The sequence below is a fragment of the Ursus americanus genome, chromosome 2 (genome assembly GCF_024610735.1).
Source record: "Ursus americanus isolate L20-20 chromosome 2, mUrsAme1.1.p, whole genome shotgun sequence".
NCBI lineage: Eukaryota > Metazoa > Chordata > Mammalia > Carnivora > Ursidae > Ursus > Ursus americanus.
In genome coordinates this window covers 100729934-100750595 of record NC_142128.1, presented here as the reverse complement: position 1 = coordinate 100750595, position 20662 = coordinate 100729934, and the positions used below count along the sequence as shown (strand labels likewise).

The window sequence follows — 20662 nt, the reverse complement described above, 5'->3', positions numbered from 1 at the left end:
CGTCTCTTACGCATTTATCATGGGTAGGCATTGGATGAGGGGTTAAGCGTCATGCCTAAAATCACAGCAATAGGAGACTCAGGACATGAACCCAGGCCTTCTAACTATAGCACAGGGTTTCTCAAATTTGGCACTGTTGACATTTGGGGCCAGATAGTTTTTGGTTTGGGGGAACTGTTCTGTGCCCTGTGGGATGTTTAACAGTATCTCTCCCTGGTTGTGGCAACCAGAAGTGTCTCCATGCGTTGACAGACATGCCCCAAGAGGCAAATCGCCCCTGGTCAAAGGCTGGGCTTCTCGAGCTTGTCCCAGTAACCCGCATGGTACACTGCCTTCCCGGGGTCAGGTGCCGAAGTACCGTGTCTGTGCGTGCGGAGGGTAAGTCCATCCAGGGTCCCCCTCCAGGGTCCTGCTGGAAATGGGACAGCTGCCATGCTATCCAGGACTGTCGGGAAGAGAAATCGCAGAGATGGTACTATTTGCATGGAATTTTGATGGAGTTCACCTAGGCAGAGAAAGGGGAATCTCTGGAGCGGAAGGACCCCCACACAGGCACGAAAGTGTGAGAGACAAGGCAGTTTTACGGAATGGCAGATAGTTTGCTGTGGACCCTCCACTTCCCTCCCTCTTGCTGTTTTCTCGTTCCCTCCGTTCAAGCAGCAAGCCGGTTCCCAGCAGCTAGAGAATTTTTTCAGTCACAGGTTTGCTTTGGTCAAGATGGGTGAGGTTCTGTTGCAGTAACAAACAGGCCCACAGTCAGTGGTTTCGAACACCAAAGGTTTATTTCTTGCTCATATTGCCCACCTGGTCTGGGTCAGCTGGGTCCTCACTCTGCGACCCAGACCCACAGTTCAGCCACTCTCTGGAGCGTTGCTGGCCACTACGGCAGAGAGAACGAGAAGATAGGGATTCACGTACTGGCTCAGAGAGCTTCAGCTCAAAGAGGTAGCACATTTCTCTTCTTCTCACAGTTATTTATTTATTTATTTATTTATTTATTTATTTATTTATTTATTAAGATTTTATTCATCTATTTGAGAAACAGGAAGAGAAAGCACAAGCTGGGGCGGGAGAGGGCAGAGGGAGAAGCAGACTCCTCACTGAGCAGGGAGCCTGACAAGGAGCTCGATCCCAGGACCCTGAGATCATGACCTGAGCTGAAGGCAGACGCTTAACCCACTGAGCCCCCCAGATGCCCCTCTTCTGCTCATATTTCATTGGTCAAGCAGGTGTTGTATGCTCACCTAACTTAAAGGGATCGGGGACCATCGAGTCCTACCATGTGACCAAGAGAAGAACTGGAATTATCTGGGGGGCAGCACTGAAGTCCAATTCCCGTGCCTGAGCCGTGCGAGCGTGGACCACTTGCCCTGGCTTTGAGGGCCTCCTAACTTGGTTTCAAAGAATGGCCTGTTGCCAAGCTCAGTGAGAAACTGCTGAGCGAAAAGAGGAAAGTAGGATTCCGAAAAAGTTTAATTCTCTGAATAAGTCAAAAAGGTCCTCGTGGGTTAGGACCAGGTCACAAGCCCTTATGTTTAGAGTTAGGATGGTGAGGGCGGGAGGAAGTGTTCAAGTAAATAGGGCCTGGATGTAGTGGGCCGTGCCCATAAGGTGGAAGTAGTGGATCAGGACACTGGTGGTTATCTGGGCCCCAGGACCCTTTCCCTGGCTGTTCCTGTAGGAAACAGAAGGGCTTTCAGTCCAAGCCACATGTCAAACAAGATGGCGTCCTTCGTGAACCAGAGACTTACGGCGCTGTTTTGAGATAGAATGCACTGGGTGTGAGCAGATGTGACCCAGGCCCTTTGGGATGCTCTTAGAAGGCCTGAACAAATTCCTTATAAAACCAGGAAGCGTGTTCCTCGTTGGAGACTCATTCAGCCTGCAACTCGGTCCCAGGCCCTGGAGTGGGGAGATAGAGACAGAGCCTGGCTGTGGTGGATCTAAAATGGGATAAAACCGGAAACCTGTGGGAAGGACACAGGCCTTGTCACCCCTCGACAGGGGGCACAGAGGTCTTAGAAAAATAGAACTAAAAATAGGGCTGCTGGCCACGGCCCTCCCCAGTGACGCGCTCTCTCCAAACCTGGTTTCCACTCTATTTCTGAACCGGTTATCACCACGGTGTGTAGGGAGCCAGGGCAAGTGAGGTGGACAGAGGTGGGGGTGGGGGCCACAGGCCTTGATTCAAAGGGATGCAGAATTAGTAAGCCACCGTCTGGGAACTGGGAGGTTAGGGGCATTCCAGAGATGGGAAGAGCCCTGAGCCGCCAGCTTGGTCCAGAGTCTTCTCCCCAGCGGGGGCTTGCTGGAGCGTGCACATGTGTGCGTATGGGGGTGTGTGTGTGTATGCACATGTGTGTACGGGGTGGGCGTAGGTGTGCACGCATGTGCCCCCCAGGGGAGGGCTGCCATGGAAGGTTGTGCAGAGGACCTGGCTGTGGTTTTCTGATTGCTGCCTGAAGCGGTTCGTGTGTGTTCCTCCCTCCTCCATCAGGGTCCCCAGGGCACCCAGGAGGCATTGGCTCCCTAGCACTTTCCACACCCCCAGTCTGTACTGTTCTTCTCTCACTCCGAAGGCAGCAAAGTGATCTTGCCCTTCTAGAAGCTTCCACAGGCTGAACAGGACCAGGTAATGGAAGACTGGAAGGAGCCTGAACCCACAGGTGGGCCTGAAGGGCACAGGCGGTGGCTGAACTCAGGGCCAGGGCAGCCAGACTGAGGCCAGCCGCCCCTCCTCCCAGGGCAGTGCTCCCCACACTGTCCCTTCCACACCTTTGCTTTCTCAGCTGCAAAATGGGCATGCTACTTTCAGCTGAGCAGGAAGTGCTTGCAAATGTGCCCGCCCTGGGAATTTGTTTCCGTAAAGGAGGCCCCAGCGGTGGCACTGTGGCTCGGCTTTCTTCACCTTCTTTCCCCACTGCCCACTTACCTTGGGGCCGCCTCGAGCACCTGCCTGCTTGCCCCGGGGCTGGGACTGTGCCCGTGGTGGCCGGGAGGGTGGGGATCCGGACTGCTGTGGACCTCACCAGGGCCCCCCAGTTCCCAGCAAGAGACTCAGGCTCTGAGAAGGGGTGGCAGGAAGGTGGTTCACCCCGCTCTTACCCCGGGCTTCGAGGTCTCCGGAAGACACAGGTACTAAATATAAAACCACGACGACTGTCTCACTCTTGCTACGTTTCCACCCTGACGGCTTACTGTACATCACCGCAGAAATTTCCTGAAGCCCTTCTCCCAGGCCCCTGGAGCCAGGCCAGGGACACTTGCTGTGAGAGACTGAACATCCCCCCCACCGCCCCCAGGAAGGCCTGTCTCAGAGCTTGCTTGGGAAGAGGGAGGGGAACTAAGGGTTTCTAGAAAAACACCACCCTCACACGAGGAAACTCCTGGTAACTGATTTGGGGGAACAGCGTGGCCCCAGACTGCAGTGAAACCCCATCCTTCCCCTTCTTATCTCTGGGTTAAGGGTAGAAAGGGGGATGTGGCAGATGCCCTGGTAGGTTCAGCTCAGCCCTCAAAGAGATGATGGACAGTAGGCCTGGGGGATTTCTGTTGGCACCTGTCACCTTCCTGACAAGCAAGAGGAGGTCCCGATGGGTAGGTCTCCGTAAGCTTCAGTGACTTGGAACTTCCCTGTGCAGTTCTTCCAAGTGGGGCCATTATTGGCCTTTTGGGCGGGAGAGCTCTTTATTTGGGACTCCCCAGCACCTGCAGGTCATAACCCCTCGGCCAGCATGCCCCCCTCCCCGCACTTCCAGACACCCTCTCGGGCCCGGGCAGGGGGTTTCTGGTTAGCAGCCCCTGCAAGGAATTCTTTACTTCGGCAGAATCTCGAGAGGATTTCAGGCAGAGTTAAGGGACTTGAGGGGGTGATGTCAGACTGAAAAACGTCTTGTCACCTTGGACAAGGTGTTGGCCTGATTTTTTTAAACGATGAAGTTACATTTTTCGTTCTGTTATGAGCACTGGGCACCACAAGTTCACTGGAGAATGTTTTGTACGGGTTTACTTTTCTTTCCTTCTTCTGTCTTCACGAGCACGGTCATGTCCGGGCTGCTTCCCGGGTGTGTGACCCACGCAGGGCAGGCCCCTCGAGTCCAGGGCCAAACCTTTGGAGTTTAATGCTGTGTGGTCACCGTCTTAAAAATTTTTTTTCTAAGATTTATTTATTTGATAGAGAGAGAGCACAAGCAGGGTGGGGGGGCAGAGGGAGAGGGAGAAGCAGACTCCCCGCTGAGCAGGGAGCCTGACGTGGGACTCAATCCCAGGACCTGAGATCATGACCTGAGCTGAAGGCAGATGTTTAACCCACTGAGCCACCCAGGGGCCCCTTGAAATTCGTAATAATTCTGTCTTTGAGTGTGTGTTTTGTAAATCAAGTCCAGCGGCACAATGGAGCAGGAGGGCCCTGGGCTCGGGCCCCACCTGGCCCCCCTCTCCCCACCCCCAAGCAGCTGCTGACGCCTCACTAGGGGCCTGGCTGAGGGCTCCGGGAGGCCCTGCTGTTGGTGTCCCAGGTGGGGTGCACCGGTCTGCCTCACCCCCGGCTGGTGGAGCCACAGAATAAGCCCCCACCCCCTCCCGGTCACGTCACTCCCAATCCAGGTTGCCAGCAGGGGAAAGCCCTGCCTCGGGCCAGGGTCACGGGGTGAGGCCCCTGGATCCCCTGAGGGTCTGCATTTGCCAGAAGACACCAAATGGCAAAGAAGCAACGCTATCAGGGCGAGCGAGAGACTGCAGGAGAAAGATTTCTGTTTGATTGCCCCTCGTGGACCTTTCTCCTCCTGGTTTCCTACTTTTTTGAACCAGAAGTGACGCATTTTCTCGTCGCCCAGAACTCGTTCTCACCCCTGGTGTCTGGTTAGTTTCCCCTGCGTCTCTGGGCTGAACAAAGGCAAGCGACTACAGGGGATCACGGCCACCCTAGGAGAGTCCCTCCTATCCTTCTGAAGGCCGGGTGGCCAGCGCCCCAGCCCAAGCTGCCTACCTGGCCACACCTGTGGGCCCGGCACTTTCTCCAGAGGCCCGCGAGCCAGCGGCCAGAGAGGGGCAGGGACGGGGCTTAGCTGCATTTTGGGGCCAGGCGGTCCTGACTCTTCCATAGTCCGTGAGCTGCTTCTTCGCAAGTACTTGCTATGGACCCGCTCTGGGCTGTGGCGGGCGCTGGGCAGGACGCCGCAGGGAGCCCAGACTGGACCAGAAAGCAAGGTTCTCGGGAATGAGGCCCGGCTCGTGGGCAGGCTCCATTAAGGGATTGTTCGTGAGCAGGTGGCTAGTGCCACATCAAGATGACACGGACTTTGTCCTTGGCCTGGGGGACCATGGAGAAAGGCTGAGCCCAGGGTGACCTCAGGTAAGGTGCATCTATAGTCGGGGGACAGGCGAGCCCCCCCCCCCCCACTGCTGCATCCTGTGGCTCGTGCATAGTCTCTGGGGCTTCGTATTTAGACAGGGTAGGGTCAGGGAAACATCACGTCTTCTGCTTCGTGTAAGACATTCTTGGGGGGCCACTGGATGTCAGGTGCACCATTTCCAAACCTCCCAGGGCCCCAGGGATGCCCATCTCCTTTCACATTTCCAGCGTCATCGATCACTTCCTGTTTATTGCTGTAAAATGCATCCCAGCCCTTCCGACACATTGGAGACCCCGTGAGGCCACACACACGTCCAGGACAGCCCGGAAGCTGAGGGGGCAGAGAGGCCTTTGTCCCTAGGAGGATACCCGGAAGAGAGGAGTGACGGCTGGAGCAGCGGCACAGAAGCATCCCGTACGGGACACATTTGTACCAAGAAGTGCCTCTTCGTTCATGTGCAATTCAGACTCACCCGGGTCCTGTGCTCTCTCCAGCAGCCCTGCTCTGGAGGGCGGCTGTCACAGCCTTTGTGAAAGGTGTGGCCCTAAGTCTGGGAGCGCTGGGGGCCGAGAGGTGCCCGATGAAGGGGCCAGCCTTCCGGGGCCCTGCTGCCCAGTGCTGTCACCAACTTGCTGCACCATGTGGGGACGTCCTTAGGTCAATACAGCGGGGACATACGGTGCCTTCTCGTCTTCCACCTCCCCTTGGCTCTCCCCCAGGATGGGACCAGACAACGGGTCCTGGCAGAACCCATAAGGCCCAGCGACTTGAGGGGCCCACTTAGGATCCCTGCCTCGTTCGTGCAGATGCGCTCAGCTGCACAGAACAGAAAACCGCAGCTCTGCCGTCTTGAACAACAAAGAAAACATGTTATTCCATCTTCGTGAGTCAGTCCCAGCAGATTTACTCCAGCGCCGGGTAACTCAGTGGCGCTCGGAGTCACTCAGGGGCCCATGTCCTTTGCGTCAGCTCCTCTCGGGGTCGCAAGATGGCCACTGCGGGTCCAGGTGTCTGTCCCGTGGAGCAAGTGGAGGGGACAGCCCTTCCTCGTGTCTCACCGTCTTTCTCCGAAGACCCCCCCCGCCCCCCCCCCCCCAGCAGACATCCCTGTGTCTCGCCAACCAGAATGTGTCACATGCTTGTGCCCAAGTCAGCCTCGGGCGGGAGAATGACTCAAGACCGTTAGCCCTGAACAGTAGCTGGGCACACACATTTTGCTGAGTTCCCTCGGGGAAGATAGAGGTGCGCAAACAGTATCAGATCCGTCCCTCCGTCCCCCTCCTCATCCTAGAAGGGGTTTGAGGCCGCATTGATTCTTTTTTTCTTCCATTCTTTTTGATTTTTTAACATAAATTCAGATGTGACTGAGAGAGAAGCTAATGATAACCGTGACCAGGGGAACGATTTAACTCCTTCCACGTGTACTTGGGTCTTTGATCAGCTGCCTGACTTTGTTGTACGTGATTGTAATCCGATTGTACTCGCTTTTTCTTTTTGATTTTTTTTTTAAAGATTTTATTTATTTATTTGACAGAGATAGAGACAGCCAGCGAGAGAGGGAACACAAGCAGGGGGAGTGGGAGAGGAAGAAGCAGGCTCCCAGCAGAGGAGCCTGATGTGGGGCTTGATCCCATAACGCCGGGATCACACCCTGAGCCGAAGGCAGACGCTTAACCGCTATGCCACCCAGGCGCCCCTTTCTTTTTGATTTTATCATTTTAATGCCCACTCACATTGTCTTCTTCGTGAGTTGACATAGGTTATCTGCTTGTGATTTTCGGTTGAGTATAATATTATATAGCAATAATAGCACTGAACTTTTATTTATTTTTGAATATTTTATTTACTTATTTTTTTGAGAGAGAGAGAGAGTGTGTGGGGGGTGCCAGAGGGACAGGGAGAGACAGAGAGGATCTTAAGCAGGCTCCACGTTCAACGCGGAGCCCAACATAGGGCTCGATCCCATGACCCTGAGATCATGACCTGAGCCAAAGTCAAGAGTCAGACGCTTAACCGACTGAGCCACCCAGGCGCCCCAGCATCAAACTTTTACCAAGTATTTATGTGCCAGGCACAGTTCTGAGTGTTGTATACGGATTACTTTTCCTAAATCTCATAGCCACCCATTTTCAGAGGAGGCCAACGAGTATCCAGAAACGTGATGCCGTCTGATTCCCGAGCCGGGGTTTGAACCTCTGCAGTAGTCACGCCCTCGGCCTCCTGCTCAGGCCTAGCTGTTGCCGTCTGCAGCCGTGAGCATTGCCGCAAAGGCTACCTTTCTCTTCTCCTTGTGGTTACTTCCTTGGGAAGTGTTCCCCTCGGTGATATTGTCCTCAGCGCCCAGGAAGAAGGAGCAGCCGCCTCATCATGTCCCCGTCCTCTCTGGAAAGACTGGACCAATGACGGGGCCGTCCGCAAAGTCTCCGTTTCCTCTGTCACCACTGGCTTTTCTTTGTATCCGCTGCTGTCTGATTGTCCCTTCCAGTTTGAATGTGTAATTCTTCAGTTTTCAAGTGGGACTCTCCATGCTTCCTTATGAGGATGGCCTCTGATTACTCCTGTGTAAACTCCTGCGCTCCCCATCAAGGGCCTGTCTGCCCGCGGTAGTGATGGCGTGAGTTGCTTGCATTTTTATATAGCGAGCTCTCAGTTGCTGTTTACAAATATTTTTCTGTTCTGTGGTTTGCTCTTAAAATCCTACTTGATTGGTGGCAGTGTTTCATTCTGACTTAGTATAATAGATTTTTGTTGCCCCTTGTGAAATTGGGTCTTAACGACGCTGGCCTGAAAGTAGGGACAAGCTGGTGTTTGAGGGAGATGGTTTTGACTAATGGTTCTTAGGCAGCCACCCTTTGGGATGGGTTCTTAGAGGACTGGACTGGGCCTCGCCCTCAGAAGGGGTTTTCTCAAAAACCCCTTTTTGAATTCCCAGGAAGCACTGGGCTCAGAGCAGGTGCCTGGCTGTTAACTAGCTGGCTGCCGGCCATATCCCGCCACCCCCGTCTCCTGGCCATCTGTACACCCTGGCAGCGGAGTAGCGAGCGACACACCCAGGCCCAGAAAGCCAGACAGAGTGGCGGCTGGAAACTTCTTGGAATCCTTGTAATTAGTAAGGGAAAAGGCCTGTTAGCTCATGTGGTGTCCTCCTCCTCCCACAGGCCCCAACCAGCTTTAGAAGATGACATATAATTTGCTGGGTCACCTGGAGCCTCATCTGAGCTTTCTGGGTCTCCTCTGTGAAACCCAAGAGCTAGACCAGATCAGTGGTTTTTAACCCCCTTCGGGTCTTGTGTCATTTTGGAAGGTGGTTGAGAGTGGTGTACCCTCCCCACTAGAGAAATGCATACTTCACAAACCATTCTGCGGGCTTCTGGAGGACATCCGTGGCTGAAAGCTCATCTCAACTCCAGCTACAGTCTGTAGGCTTAGAACCCAAAGACTTGTTGATCTCTGAGCTCCCTTTCAGCAAGTTCTAGAAAGTTTCCAGGCAAGGAACCTAGGGACGGAAGTCCGGGAAAGGGAGCTACTGGTATTTTCTTGGAGGAAACACCTGTCCAGCCTTCAAAGGGTTTCTCTATCAGGTATTTCTTACTTGTTTGCTCTTTATTATTTTTCAGGGTTTGAATTCAACTTTGTGATAGCCGCGTTCTATCCCTTCACTGACTCTTCAAAAATTTTGTACTACCTCTGACTGAAACTATTGAAATCTTTCAGGTTTGTGGGGCAGGGGGTGGCTTGTGAATGCTTTCTGACCTTCAAAGCACAGGAACGGGGAAAGGGAACATCTACCCAAATGCCCCTAGCAACTCCCAGCCACTATCAGCCTTAGCCCTCAACCGCTTGGAACAAGAGAGAACAGGCCGGTAGGGTGACGTTTTGTGAGTAAATGGGTGCTTGGGAGTTGGGAGAGAGGGCGGGAAATCTCTTCTGGTTGAACAGAGTGCTTTCCCAGCACCTCTGGGCTTGGTTAAGAGGCTTTGCTTCAATTCCAGGGACTTTTCAAATTCCTGAAATGACCTGTTTGAGAGGGAGCTGCAAGGAGCGGCTCCAAGATCTGTTCTCAGGGTCAAGAGAAACCATAGTTTCACGGTAGCTGGAGGGGAGATGCCCGCAGCCTCCAGCGTTGAGGCCAGCAGCCTCCTGGAATGGGGTGGAGGCAGTCACAGAGACAGGTCTGTCTGGTCGGAGGCTGGAAGGGAGTGTGCACATAGGCGCGGAGGCACTTCTGATATTTGGATTTCACTCAGGACGTTGAGGACAGGGGAGGCAGGAGGGAGAGAATCAGAGTCGTGAACCCCAATTTTACCTTTCTGAAATCTCTACCCTCCCTCTCACTGCCAGGATGTTTTTGTAAAACGTGAGGCGAGAGATCAAGGAATTAGCTCCTAAATCTAAGGCATTTTGGGATGGTTCTGCTGTGTGGAGAGTGACCCTGCGTGCAGGAAATCTATGATCTGCCTTTACTGTAGTGACTGGTGCTGTTCTGTTTCTCTGAACATGCAACACCTTGGACCAAGCAGGAGCCATGCTGTGATTCTTTTTAAAGGCACTGCAAACAATCTTGCTAGTAGCTGTCCTTTCCAATTCTAAGTTTTACGAGGCCTTTGTTTCACAGCGCAGAAGGAGCCTACCACTTTCAGAAAGTGTATTCCAGCTCCAGGTTTCAAATGAAGTTGAAACTGTGCATGGAAGTCACAGTCTGTCCCCTGTGGCCTGCGGAGGCCAAGGCCCTCACTACGCCCTGGGCACTGCGCTACTGACCGTCCATCCCGAATGTTTAAGTAGCGCACGGTCGCTGACAAAAAAGGCTGGCGGTAATGTTGCCAGAAGGTTGCACTGCTTTGTTTCAAGCCAGTGTAAGCTCTTCCCGGGTCCTGTTCAACTCCAGGACATTTGTCACAGTCTTTCTGTTTGTTTCTCCAGAGTGACACAATGTTGCATTCCCCAGAAAACCAACCAGGAAGACTAATTTCATTCAAATTTCATAACGACCGAGGGGAAAAAAAACTAGCTGGGTTTTTTTTCTTCCAGCTTCACACATCTAAGGAAATGCGCACCACTTGGACCAGTTCTGCTGGCTGTTGGGGTGTGGCTACCCTAGATGATACAATAATCTTTCAAAGAGTTAACGTATGCGGAGTTAATAATTTGTCGTATCTTCAGGCTCGCTGAGCAGATTTTTCTGAGGTGCTTGTGCTGTTAATGTTTATTCTACTCATTCATTTCGCGGCTCCTTTTATTTACTCGGGAAAGAATGTTGACTTCAGCGTAAGCTTGGGTTTTCCGAAGATGGGGGTGGGGGGAGGTTCAGGACAGGCAGTGAGTGAGCCTGACCCCCCCCCCCACCAGGTCTACAGCCCGACGCCTTTGCAGGGCGGCATGATCCCAAAAGACAGGGATCGGGGTTGTGCGTGTGCGTCTTGGGCCTCAAGGGGCTCGCAGGGGGACCCGCACTTGTTGCTCCTGGGCTCAGAGGCACGGAGGGGACCGTTCGGGAATTCGGCCTCGGGCTGAACTCGGCCCACGTGGCTTGAAATACGGGGGCTGCTAGACCACCGGGCGGTGGAACGCGGGCAGAAATCCGTGTGCCAGGCCACCCGCCGGCAACTACAAATGTCGTGCGCCCTCCACAAACGAGCGCGAAGCTATTTGGCCCATCTCACCAGCGCGCGAACCAAGGCGGCGCCACGGCCTCCCAGACCCCGGAGGGGGCGGTGGCCGGGCCCGTCACGTGACTGCGCGCCCCGCCCCACAGTCTGTCACGTGACCGCACGGGCGCGCGCCCCCGCCGCCGAGCATGCCGGGAGGTGGCGCCGCGCGGGCCGGGCTTCCGCGCGTGGGCGGCGGGGCGGGGAGCGGGGCGGAGGCCGCGCCGGGGAGAAAGGCCTTGGGAGCGCTGGCTGGCCCCAGATCCCCCGACTCCGGGTCCCCTGACCCACGGCCCCTTGGAGGGCGGGAGGTCTGTCGCTCTGGGGCGGGGGCACCGGTGCGCGGCGCAGGCCGGGCCGGGAGCTCTGCGCTCGCAGCCTGTCCTCGAGCGCTGCGTGCATCTGCCCCCCCCCCGCCCTGCCAGAACGTCCCCCCCTCGTCCCCGTGGCCACTCTCTGTCGCTCAGACGTGCACGCTCAGCCCTCGGCCCGTTGTCACACCTCAGTGTTGAAGCTGCTGAAACACAGGGTATGTTTGGCTGTGATATTTTACTGTCGTGGAAATAAACCACCTCCCGCAGGGACACATCAGCTCAGGTTTTTCTTACACGGGGTCCGCGGACATGATCCACCGGAGGGGAAAGTGTGTGATTAGAAAGGAGGAAGTTCATTCCACTCCTTGAGACGCAGGGGGGGGGGGGTAAGGGACAGTCACAGAAAAATGCCGCCCCCTGAAATGCGCTCCCGGTTGGCTGCTGTGACCCAGCCTCCCTGAGACCCCCTCGTCCAGTCTCTCCGGGGGCAGGGTCCGACTCAGGGGTCTTCGCCGCCTGTCCAGTGCCCAGTGCCGCGCCTGGGTTTCTCGGAGCCAGCCGATGGACCTCAGTGTGTCCTCAAAGTGAGTGTAGCCCACACCGCTCACCTGTAGGCACTGCGCCAGCTCTCCCGCCTGTTTGACAGACGGATCCAGTGAGGCCCTGAGAAGAGCAAGGGCAGCCAGCAGAAGGTGGTCCTGGGGGTGCCTCACTATGGTGAAGTTGGGGGGCCATCACCTGGAACTTTCTGTCCAGAAGTAGTTTCCGGGCTTAACAAATACCTGATGCCCTGTTCTTGTCTCTTTCTGCTCCCAGGTATTTTCTCTGGTCTTAGGGAAGCATTTCCAGCCTTTTCTGATCCTCGCTGTGTGTGCGGGGAGTGTTAGAGGAGAAGTGGGCAGGAAGATCTCTGATGAAGGAGCAGCTGGTGAGCGGAAATGGCTATTGGGCACTGACTGTTGAGCAGAATTAGGGAGTGTTTCGGTGCTGGTGCTGTGAGGTCAGGTAGCAGGGTTGAGTGGGTCGTGACATTGAACTTGTCATCCCAACCAGGTGAGTGAGTGAGGGCCCCTATGGGGTGCTCATTTCCGGCCAAGCCAGCAGTGGGCTTTGGCAAGGCTCCCTATCCCTCCTAATCCTTGCCACGTGGACAGTATACTGAACAAGTCTCCCCACATCTTTGGAGCTTAAGACCTGAGGTCCTTGGAGAAAATGGGGAACGTCAACTTTTTGAAGCAGAGCTGTTAGCAAGGTGGAAGAGCCTGTAGAGCGTTGTAGGAATCCTCCTGTTGGGTTGGTCCTTTCTGTTCTACAGAAGTGGTACTTCTTCCAGAAGCAGGAGTTGGGGCTGATCTCGCAGGGAGCCTCACCTGCGGCTCACAGACCCTGCGTGGCTGGCTTCGGCTCCGAGTGCCAAGAGCATGTGAGGTTCTGGGAGGTGTGTTCACGTGAAGAATCCGCTAGGGGTTCTCGAGAAGTCTTGTCCCCATCTACGTCCACAGACCTGCTTTCCGACTGCCTGTCGCTGTGTGTTCTCGAAGGGGCTGTGTGCAACCGTGTCATGCCCTGTGTAATCTGAAAAACCCAGAGCCAATGGGAAAGTTGCAAGTGTGGGTACATCTGGATCCAGAGAAAGACACAGGCCTGTACGAGATAGTGAATTTCTTTGGACGCCCCTCAGCTTCTCCTTTTGTATTCTGTTCCTGTCTAGCTTGACTTCTTTCTGGGCTCCCTCTCGCTCTGTGCGGAGGAGGTCGTGTTCAGAGTCAGGCAGGGTAGCCTATGGAAGGAGAGGCAGGCTCTGTAGTCTGAGGCTGTTTCAGTCTTGGCCTGGACAATTACTAATACTGTTTTGGGCAGGATACTCATCTTCTGTGAAAATCCTTCCTGCCGTGGGTTTATGTGGACAGTGAGTGGTGAGTGGTACTGATTGTTTTGTTTTTAAATTAACGAGGCTGTGCTGTCCTGGGTGCTGTGGGGAGTTTCCCGGTGAGGGCTTCTCTCAGAGAGCCGACAGATAAGAAAGGCTAACGGTAGGGGCGCCTGGGTGGCACAGCAGTTAAGCATCTGCCTTCAGCTCAGGGCGTGATCCCGGCGTTCTGGAATCGAGCCCCACATCAGGCTCCTCTGCTATGAGCCTGCTTCTTCCTCTCCCACTCCCCCTGCTTGCGTTCCCTCTCTCGCTGGCTGTCTCTATCTCTGTCAAATAAATAAATAAAATCTTAAAAAAAAAAAAAGGAAAGGCTGTCGACTGTTCGATACATGCCAGGCATCATGTTAAGTGCTTTCAACATTCTGGCTTCTTCAGTCTCACAATGTCCCAGTGAGGGAAGCCTTGTTCATGTAGCTCTTCTGCCGGTGAGGAGACAGAGGCACATACATAGCAGTTGAGTAGCTTCTCAAGTGTGAGAGAAAATTCTAGAATGTGAACACAGGCCAGCTGGTGCCAGAGTCTGGGCCCTGAAGTGCTGTGCCCTACCCTGCCTCCCAGGGCAGGCTGTTAGATTCGGGAATGGGCGTCGTCTGCAGCCTGCGGGGGGCCTGGCAGTGCCGAGACCCTCAGGTCCTGCCTCGGCCTCCTCCTCACTCTGTCACAGTGCAGCTCTGACCAGGACGCTGCCCGACAGTGGCCCACTGCCTGAGGACCTGCCTTTTGGCCGACACCTTCCCGCCCTCCTGGTCTGATGGGTCTTTACTATTAACATGTTAGAAAGCCAGGGCTGGGGGCGCCTGGGTGGCTCAGTCGGTGATGCATCTGTCTTCGGCTCAGGTCATGATCCCGGGGTCCTGGGACTGAGTCCCGCATTGGGCTCCCTGCTCAGCGGAGAGTCTGCTTCTCCCTCTGCTCCTCCCCCCTGCTCATTCTCTCTCTCTCGCTTGCTCTCGCTCTCAATCTCAATCTCAAATAAAATCTTTTTTTTTTTTTTTTTAAGAAAGCCAAGGCTGTTCCTTATGGGAGATGGTGGGAGGCAGAGGAGGCCGGAGGGCTGTGCAGGGGTCCCAGAGCCCGAGGAGACAGTGAGGCAGTGCTCCTTGCCCTTCCGCTCTTCCCTGGGCCCTCCCCAGCAGCTGCTGCAGCTTCCAGATGACTCCAGATTGATGCTGGCTTCCCAGGTCTTCCCTGAGCTGCCAAACGCAGACTTCTTCATTTGAAGCAAGTGAGGGCCACAAGTTGGACAGGGCAGCGGCCTGAGCCTAGAGCCGGGGAGCAGAGCTGGCACCGCCCAGGGCTCCTGCCGCAGGCCATCAGCAGATGAGTGAGAACTGAGTCAGCAGGATGGAGCAGAAGCCAGGTCCAGAGCCGAGCGGTGGGAGCTTGCCTCATCGGGGATGCTGCTTTCCAGAACCTCCTACAAACTGCTTTTCCTCTTCCTGCTCTGACCTCAGTCAGCAGCTCCTTCGCGTGGGGCTGGGCCTCCCAGAGGAAGAGTCCTGCTTTTCCGTTCTCCAGCTGCTGATGAACTGGTAATGACCCATTCACCCATGAGTGAGCAATGCCTGTCCCCTGGGCCTCTGTCTTTTCCAGGTGAGGTTTAGCTGGGCCCTACTCTGAGTCTAGGAGAGACGGAAGGAAATGAAAAGGTCCGCACCTTCCCGGCCGGTGGTCCTGCCAGGGCGAGCCTCCTCTCAGGGGCATCCAAGTGCATTTAGGAGAGGCTTTCATCCCCTGTGCCCTGTGCCCTCAGGTCAGCTGTGTTCACTCCAGAAAGGAGCTGGAACTGCTTTAGGGGCCTTAAGGAGCCCGTGACCTTTCTCGGCTTTTGCACCAACAGAGATTTCCCAGACATCTGCCGCATGCCAGGCACCGTGCTGGGTGCTGTGCAAAAAGAGCTTCCACCAAGGTGATCCCTCTGGCTCCTTGACAGTGACACCCGTGACATTTAGGGGACAGAAAACATGATTTCAACCGGTCAGGCAGACAAACCTGAAGTCGCTTTTAGCCCACAGAGCTGGCCTGCCCTGGGGAGCGTCACACACACACATGCTGTCTAGAGAGCGTCGTATATGAAGCCCCTGCCTCCGGGTCTGCTGGCTGTGCCCCAGCTGTCCCGAGGGGGTGTTCGTGCCTCTCTGAGACCCCTTACCAGCCAGGGGTGGAGGCATATCTGTTCTGCTGGTGGTTCTTGCTCGCTCTGACAGAGAGTCCGAGAACCCTCCCCTGGTGTGATCTCTGGAGAGATGCTCAGCTTTCGTGGGCGCGGGGAAGGCACTTTTGGGGGGTAATGCATAGCAGGGGCTGGCCACATCAGCAAATTCTACCTTTCCTTTGGAACTTGGTTTTGGTGGTTACTGTCCCCCTTGATCACTCAGTGTGGGGAGGGAAGGCTGGAGAGCCCGTCACCCCTCTGTCCTAGCCCCTCAGAGCTGTGTGAGGTCACCAGTGCCCTGGCATGGGGCATGGCTGGTCCTGGGCATGTTCATGGCAGCCTTGGTTTGCTGAGTTGGGGACTCAGGTGCAGAGGGACCCCCCTGCCTGACTTTAGGCAGGGGGGTGGCAAGAGGAGGAAACCGTTCCCCTCACTGACCAGCTCTCCTTTGCAGCGCTCGCTTGCCCGAAAGGGGGACATTCTCTTTCTCACGTTTTCTGCACTGTGTACTTGGGATAGTTTCAGATTTGCTTGCTTGGGGCGGGGGGGGGGGGGGGAGAGGGGGGAAGACACTTCACATTTGTTGACTGTTCGCCAAAGACTAAATGCATCACGCCTTGCGTCGATCTCCGTCATCTGTCAGACCAGGAAACAGATCCCAAAAGGTTAAGCAAGTTGTGACAGACACACAGCCTGAATTCAGTGGATTTGTTCCTGGGCCTACCAGCTTTCAGTTGCGTTTGCCCGTGTTTTCTGGTTCGATGAGCCATATTTTGTTGCTCTCCGACAATAACACCTCTGAATGCGAGCGAGCCACTTTGTTTAGTGTATGGTTTTTTCCCCAGAAGGCCTGGGTGAATGAACATCGGGATATGTCCTCTCTTTAATTAGGGACATTGTCCCCGTCCTTCCTGTAGGACACTGGCACCACCGAGTGTGACCCATGGCTGGGATATTTTCCTGGGAGTGGGCACAGGTGGCGTCCAGCCCCCCTAAAGCCGGTGGGGGGCTGCCTGCAGTACTCAGGCCTCCCCGGGAGGCCCAGACCACATTGCCTCCGCGGTGTCTCAGCTCTGAGATTCTGTGACCTTAGTCAGTTAACAAATACTTAGAAACTCCTCAGAGCCCTCACCGGATGTTAACCTTTCGTGTTGTTGATTTTTCTCATTGCTGTTGCCGGCACTGAATTCTCTGGAGGGAGTCCATCATCTTTAATGGTCACTTTGTCACCGAAGAGACTCTGAGAAACGGTAGCAGCACACGCTCCCAACGAGAAAATGGTGTGCTCAGGCAAGAGAAGAGACAGTCTGGGCCCAGGCCTGCCTTCTCTGAGCCTTCACCTTGTCCCAGGTGGGGGCTGGCGTTTGGGGTAGTGACACACGGTCCCGGGTGGCCCAGGGTCTCCCGTCATAACTGATTCTAGCTACCAGCGCGCACTTGCCCCGAGCAGGTCTAGTTCGCGTTTAATCCCCTGAGCAGAACTAGGAGGGTGATATTATTATACTCCTTTCCTAGATACGGAAACTGGGGCTCTGAGAGATTAAATAATTGGCCCCAAATCACACTAACGGGTCGAGCCAGGATTTTAACCAAGTGTATTGGATTCCAGAGACTCCCAGATGGGGACGTTCGTGGGCGGGTATTGGGCTCAGCACATGCTCTGGGTGAGGAGCGGAACGAGTGGGGGAGGGGCAACAGTACGGGTGGGAATGAGTATCAGGGGCTGGGAAGGAGGCCAGGGAGAGGCCAGCCTTCCCCCTGGTCTGCCTCCTTCTGTCCTCCTCTTCCTGGTCTGGGCCCCCTTGCATTTCCTCCACCCTCCCCTCTTCCTTGCTTTGTCCTTACCCTCCCCGAGGTGCCTGTGGGTCTCACCCCGTGTTGTGGGCCCTGCCCAGGCTTCTCCACTCCCCTCCCATGCTTCTCCCCAGGCCCCTCCCTCCCTGTCCCCTGTCTTCCTTCCTGCCATCTGTCTGCCAGTTTACTGCACAGCGGGCTCCTCGGAAGGGCAGGGCGAGGCTGGGGCAGAGGCAGGTTCTCCAAGGGAAGTGAGGGGTCTGCAGCTGTCTGGGGGTCGACTGCTGCAGGTGAGGAGGGGCTGGGGGGAGGGAGGGAGATGCCAGGACTGCTGCCCATGAGCTCGAGGCTGACCCTCCCTTCCCCTGCAGTCTGTCGTCCCTAAATACTGCCACACCGGCATCAGCCTGACTTTGCCTGATAGGAGATTTTTAAAATCAAATTATGGACCTCTGGCCTCTTTTGTTATTGATGTTGGCCTAGCACTTCAATCAAGATAGTTTTGATTCTTGGTTCCTACTATTCATAACATTCACTATCCCTCCCGGCTTTTTTGAGAGCATAGGAAGAATTGAGACTTGAATTCAGAAACTGGTCCAGCACCTTTTTAACTCTGGACCTTGACCAAGCCAGTGGGTTTCAGCTGGGGCGATTTTGCTCCCCTCCCCCAGGATATTCGACCATATCTGGAGACCTTTTTTTCCATCACAGCTGTAAGGGGAGTGCTGCTGGCATTTTGTCGGGCGAGGTGAGGGATGCGGCTATGCTAACCTTTTCCAGTGTGCAGAGGAGCAAAGAATTCCTCCGTCGCAAAATGTCAGCCTGGCAGAGGCCGAGAAATCCTGAGTTTCTTCGACTGCCAAGTGAACATAATGAGACGTAATGAGACGTGCCTTGGGAGGCTTGAACGAGGTGAGGTGTGTGCACATCCTTGGTAGCACTGTGAAGGGCTGTGTGTGTGTCCAGCTCGTGCCCTTATCAGTTATGAGCAAAGGCACTCGGCCCCAAGCAGGACTGTGGCTGTTCATTCATACATCAGAGAAGTCATCGATAGAGAGGTTGACCAGGATTAGACTCAGGAAGAAACCTTCTAGGGTCTTCAGAGAAGCATTCCACAAGGTTCCTAACGAAAGGTCCATGATCAGCAGCCTCCAGAGTATAGCTCAGATGCCTTAGAAGTTGTTCAGCCCCACTCTGATGCAGATTTATGTCTGTTTTTTCATGCAACTCGAGGAGATTTAAACACATTCTCTGTGGCATTCTTTCTGGTTTTATAGCTTGCCCCAGGAGAAGAAATGAGGTTGGTTTGTTGAGACTTTTCCTTACTGAACCCATTTAGACTGTTAGTGATTTCTGCTCTGCCTGTAAATGTTCACAAATCACTTGTTCTGTAATTCAGCCAGGCAGAAGCTTCCAGAGTCCAATTTGGCAAAAACGGGAGACAAGTATTTACTCGTCTTTAGTCTTCTGACCCTTCTTCTCCCGTCCTCCGTGCTCTTAAAGGCTGCTAGCAGTGGTGCTGTGAGCACACGGTTGTGGTCTTCCAGGGCCGCCCTCGAAGACAAAGCAAGCCATGTGTGCCGTGGGAACCCGCTGGGGCAAGGCCCACTGGATCCTGTGAATTCTCTTCGAAGCACCAGTGTGGGGCTCCCCGGGGAAATGTGTTATCCAGAACAGGGGAATGAGCTAGGAACCAACGCCCTGATGTGTAAGTTTGGTCTGACCTGTGATGTCGGCCCACGAGGTTAGCTCAGAAAGGTAGGACCGGCTGCAGGAACCTTCACAGCAGTGTTAAAACCATAGATCGTGACCCCCAAAGGGGGTCGGGATTCGTGGTCACAGCCAGTGAGTTTTAATGCCGTGAGTAGACTAGACCTCTAGCACAAAATAGCACAAAACGGGGCTAAGTCCTGGTTTTTGAGACTTCCGTTACCAGTTGTGTGTGTGCGTGTGTGCCCGCGTGTGCCCATGTGTGTTGGGGGGTGCGTAACGGGCATGTTGTCAGTATGATTGCTTACAGTGGCTCCCGGTTAAAGGCTGGGTGAGAGCAGGCAGTGGTCTCTAGACCCACATAGGAAGTGGTGCTCAAGTCTAGAAATTGAATTCTGCCCCGTGCCTCTCGGCGTGTGTCATCTCTGCGCCCCTGCTGTGCTCAGCATCGCTGGGCGGCTGCTCAGGTGAGGCCAGCCAGGGAGGGGTGGGGCAGGGGGAAGTTTGGTGGACGGGCCCCAGGGCCCGAGCGCTAGCTCAGTGGGTCCCACCACCGCCCAGCACCCATCAGTCCCCTTCTGAGCAAGCAGGGCTCCCTGCTGTCTGCCCTCAGGAGGTCCCCAGAAGCGTCTGATATGGGGTGCTGCTGTGACAGGCTCCAAGGTCCCCACACAGAAGCAGCACCCAAGCCAGGACCAGATGGTGCACGCTGCTTTGCTCCCTCAGCAGCCAGGCGCTGTGACAGTTGGGCCCCCGAGCAGCTCGCCTGGGATCTCGCCCCCCCCCCACGCCCCCACCCCGACCCTCCCCTCCCCCAGCCGAGGACAAGGCCATAGCCGCGGACTCAAGAGTCAGCTTTTGGGATTTTGTCTGCTGGTTGTTGGTGCTCGTTGGGAAAACAGGAAAAGGAGAAATGAAAGACAGTGTTCATGTTGGTAAGAATACACAAAGCAGGGTTGGTTCGTGGAGACTGTTTCCCTCCCTCCTTCCTTCCCTCCTCCCTCCCTCCCTCCTCCCTTCCCTCCTCCCTCCCTCCTTCCTTCCCTCCTTCCTCCCTCCCTCCTTCCTCCCTCCCTCCTTCCTCCCTCCCTCCTTCCTTCCCTCCTTCCTTCCCTCCCTCCTCCCTCCCTCCTTCCTTCCCTCCTTCCTTCCTTCCCTCCCTCCCTCCCTCCTTCCTTCCTTCCCTCCTTCCTTCCTTCCTCTCTTCCTCCCCCTCTCCTTCCTTCCTCCCCTCTCTCCCTCCCTCCATCCCCCCCTCGGTCCTTCCTTTCTCTCTCCTTCCTTCCTTCCTTCCTTCCTTCCTTCCTTCCTTCCTTCCTTCCTTCCTTCCTCCCTCCCTCCCTCCCTCCCTCCCTCCTCCCTCCTTCCTGTTAAAGAAGTTAGCATATTCCACAGACCTGAAGATTTACGTGTATACTCTGGGCATTGATAACTCTACTCCCAAGGATAAGTCTCTGGAAGGACAGGCGTCTCCGGCTCCCTCTCCTGACAGTAAGCCAGGTGGCAGTCCGATGAGGCTTTGCCCGGAGCGCCGGGCTCTCTGGACGAGGACGTAGGCTTTGGAGGCCAAGCTCAGCCTCAGCTGCTCCGCACAGGGTTGGGGAGGCTCAGGGTTGGGGAGGCTCGGCACTGGTTTATGTTAAGGATTCCAGGCTGGGGAGCCGGAATGCTTTCTGTCGAGGCTTACCCCTTTAAAAGTGATTTCCACTTTCTTATTTATTTAAAGAGGTTTTGGGACTTGTGTTTATGAGATC

General features: G+C 55.1%; 1 protein-coding gene and 1 long non-coding RNA gene across 2 annotated transcripts in view; both read left to right on the top strand.

The window, feature by feature from the left end:
• Positions 1 to 20662, top strand: part of ITPKB (inositol-trisphosphate 3-kinase B) — an 88300-nt gene that overhangs the window by 20628 nt on the left and 47010 nt on the right. The gene's annotated exons all lie outside the window — the stretch shown is intronic.
• LOC148110696 (uncharacterized) lies at positions 11423 to 14244 on the top strand. Its single transcript, XR_015723224.1, has 2 exons — positions 11423 to 11531; positions 12133 to 14244. It is a non-coding gene; the product is annotated as an uncharacterized LOC148110696 (long non-coding RNA).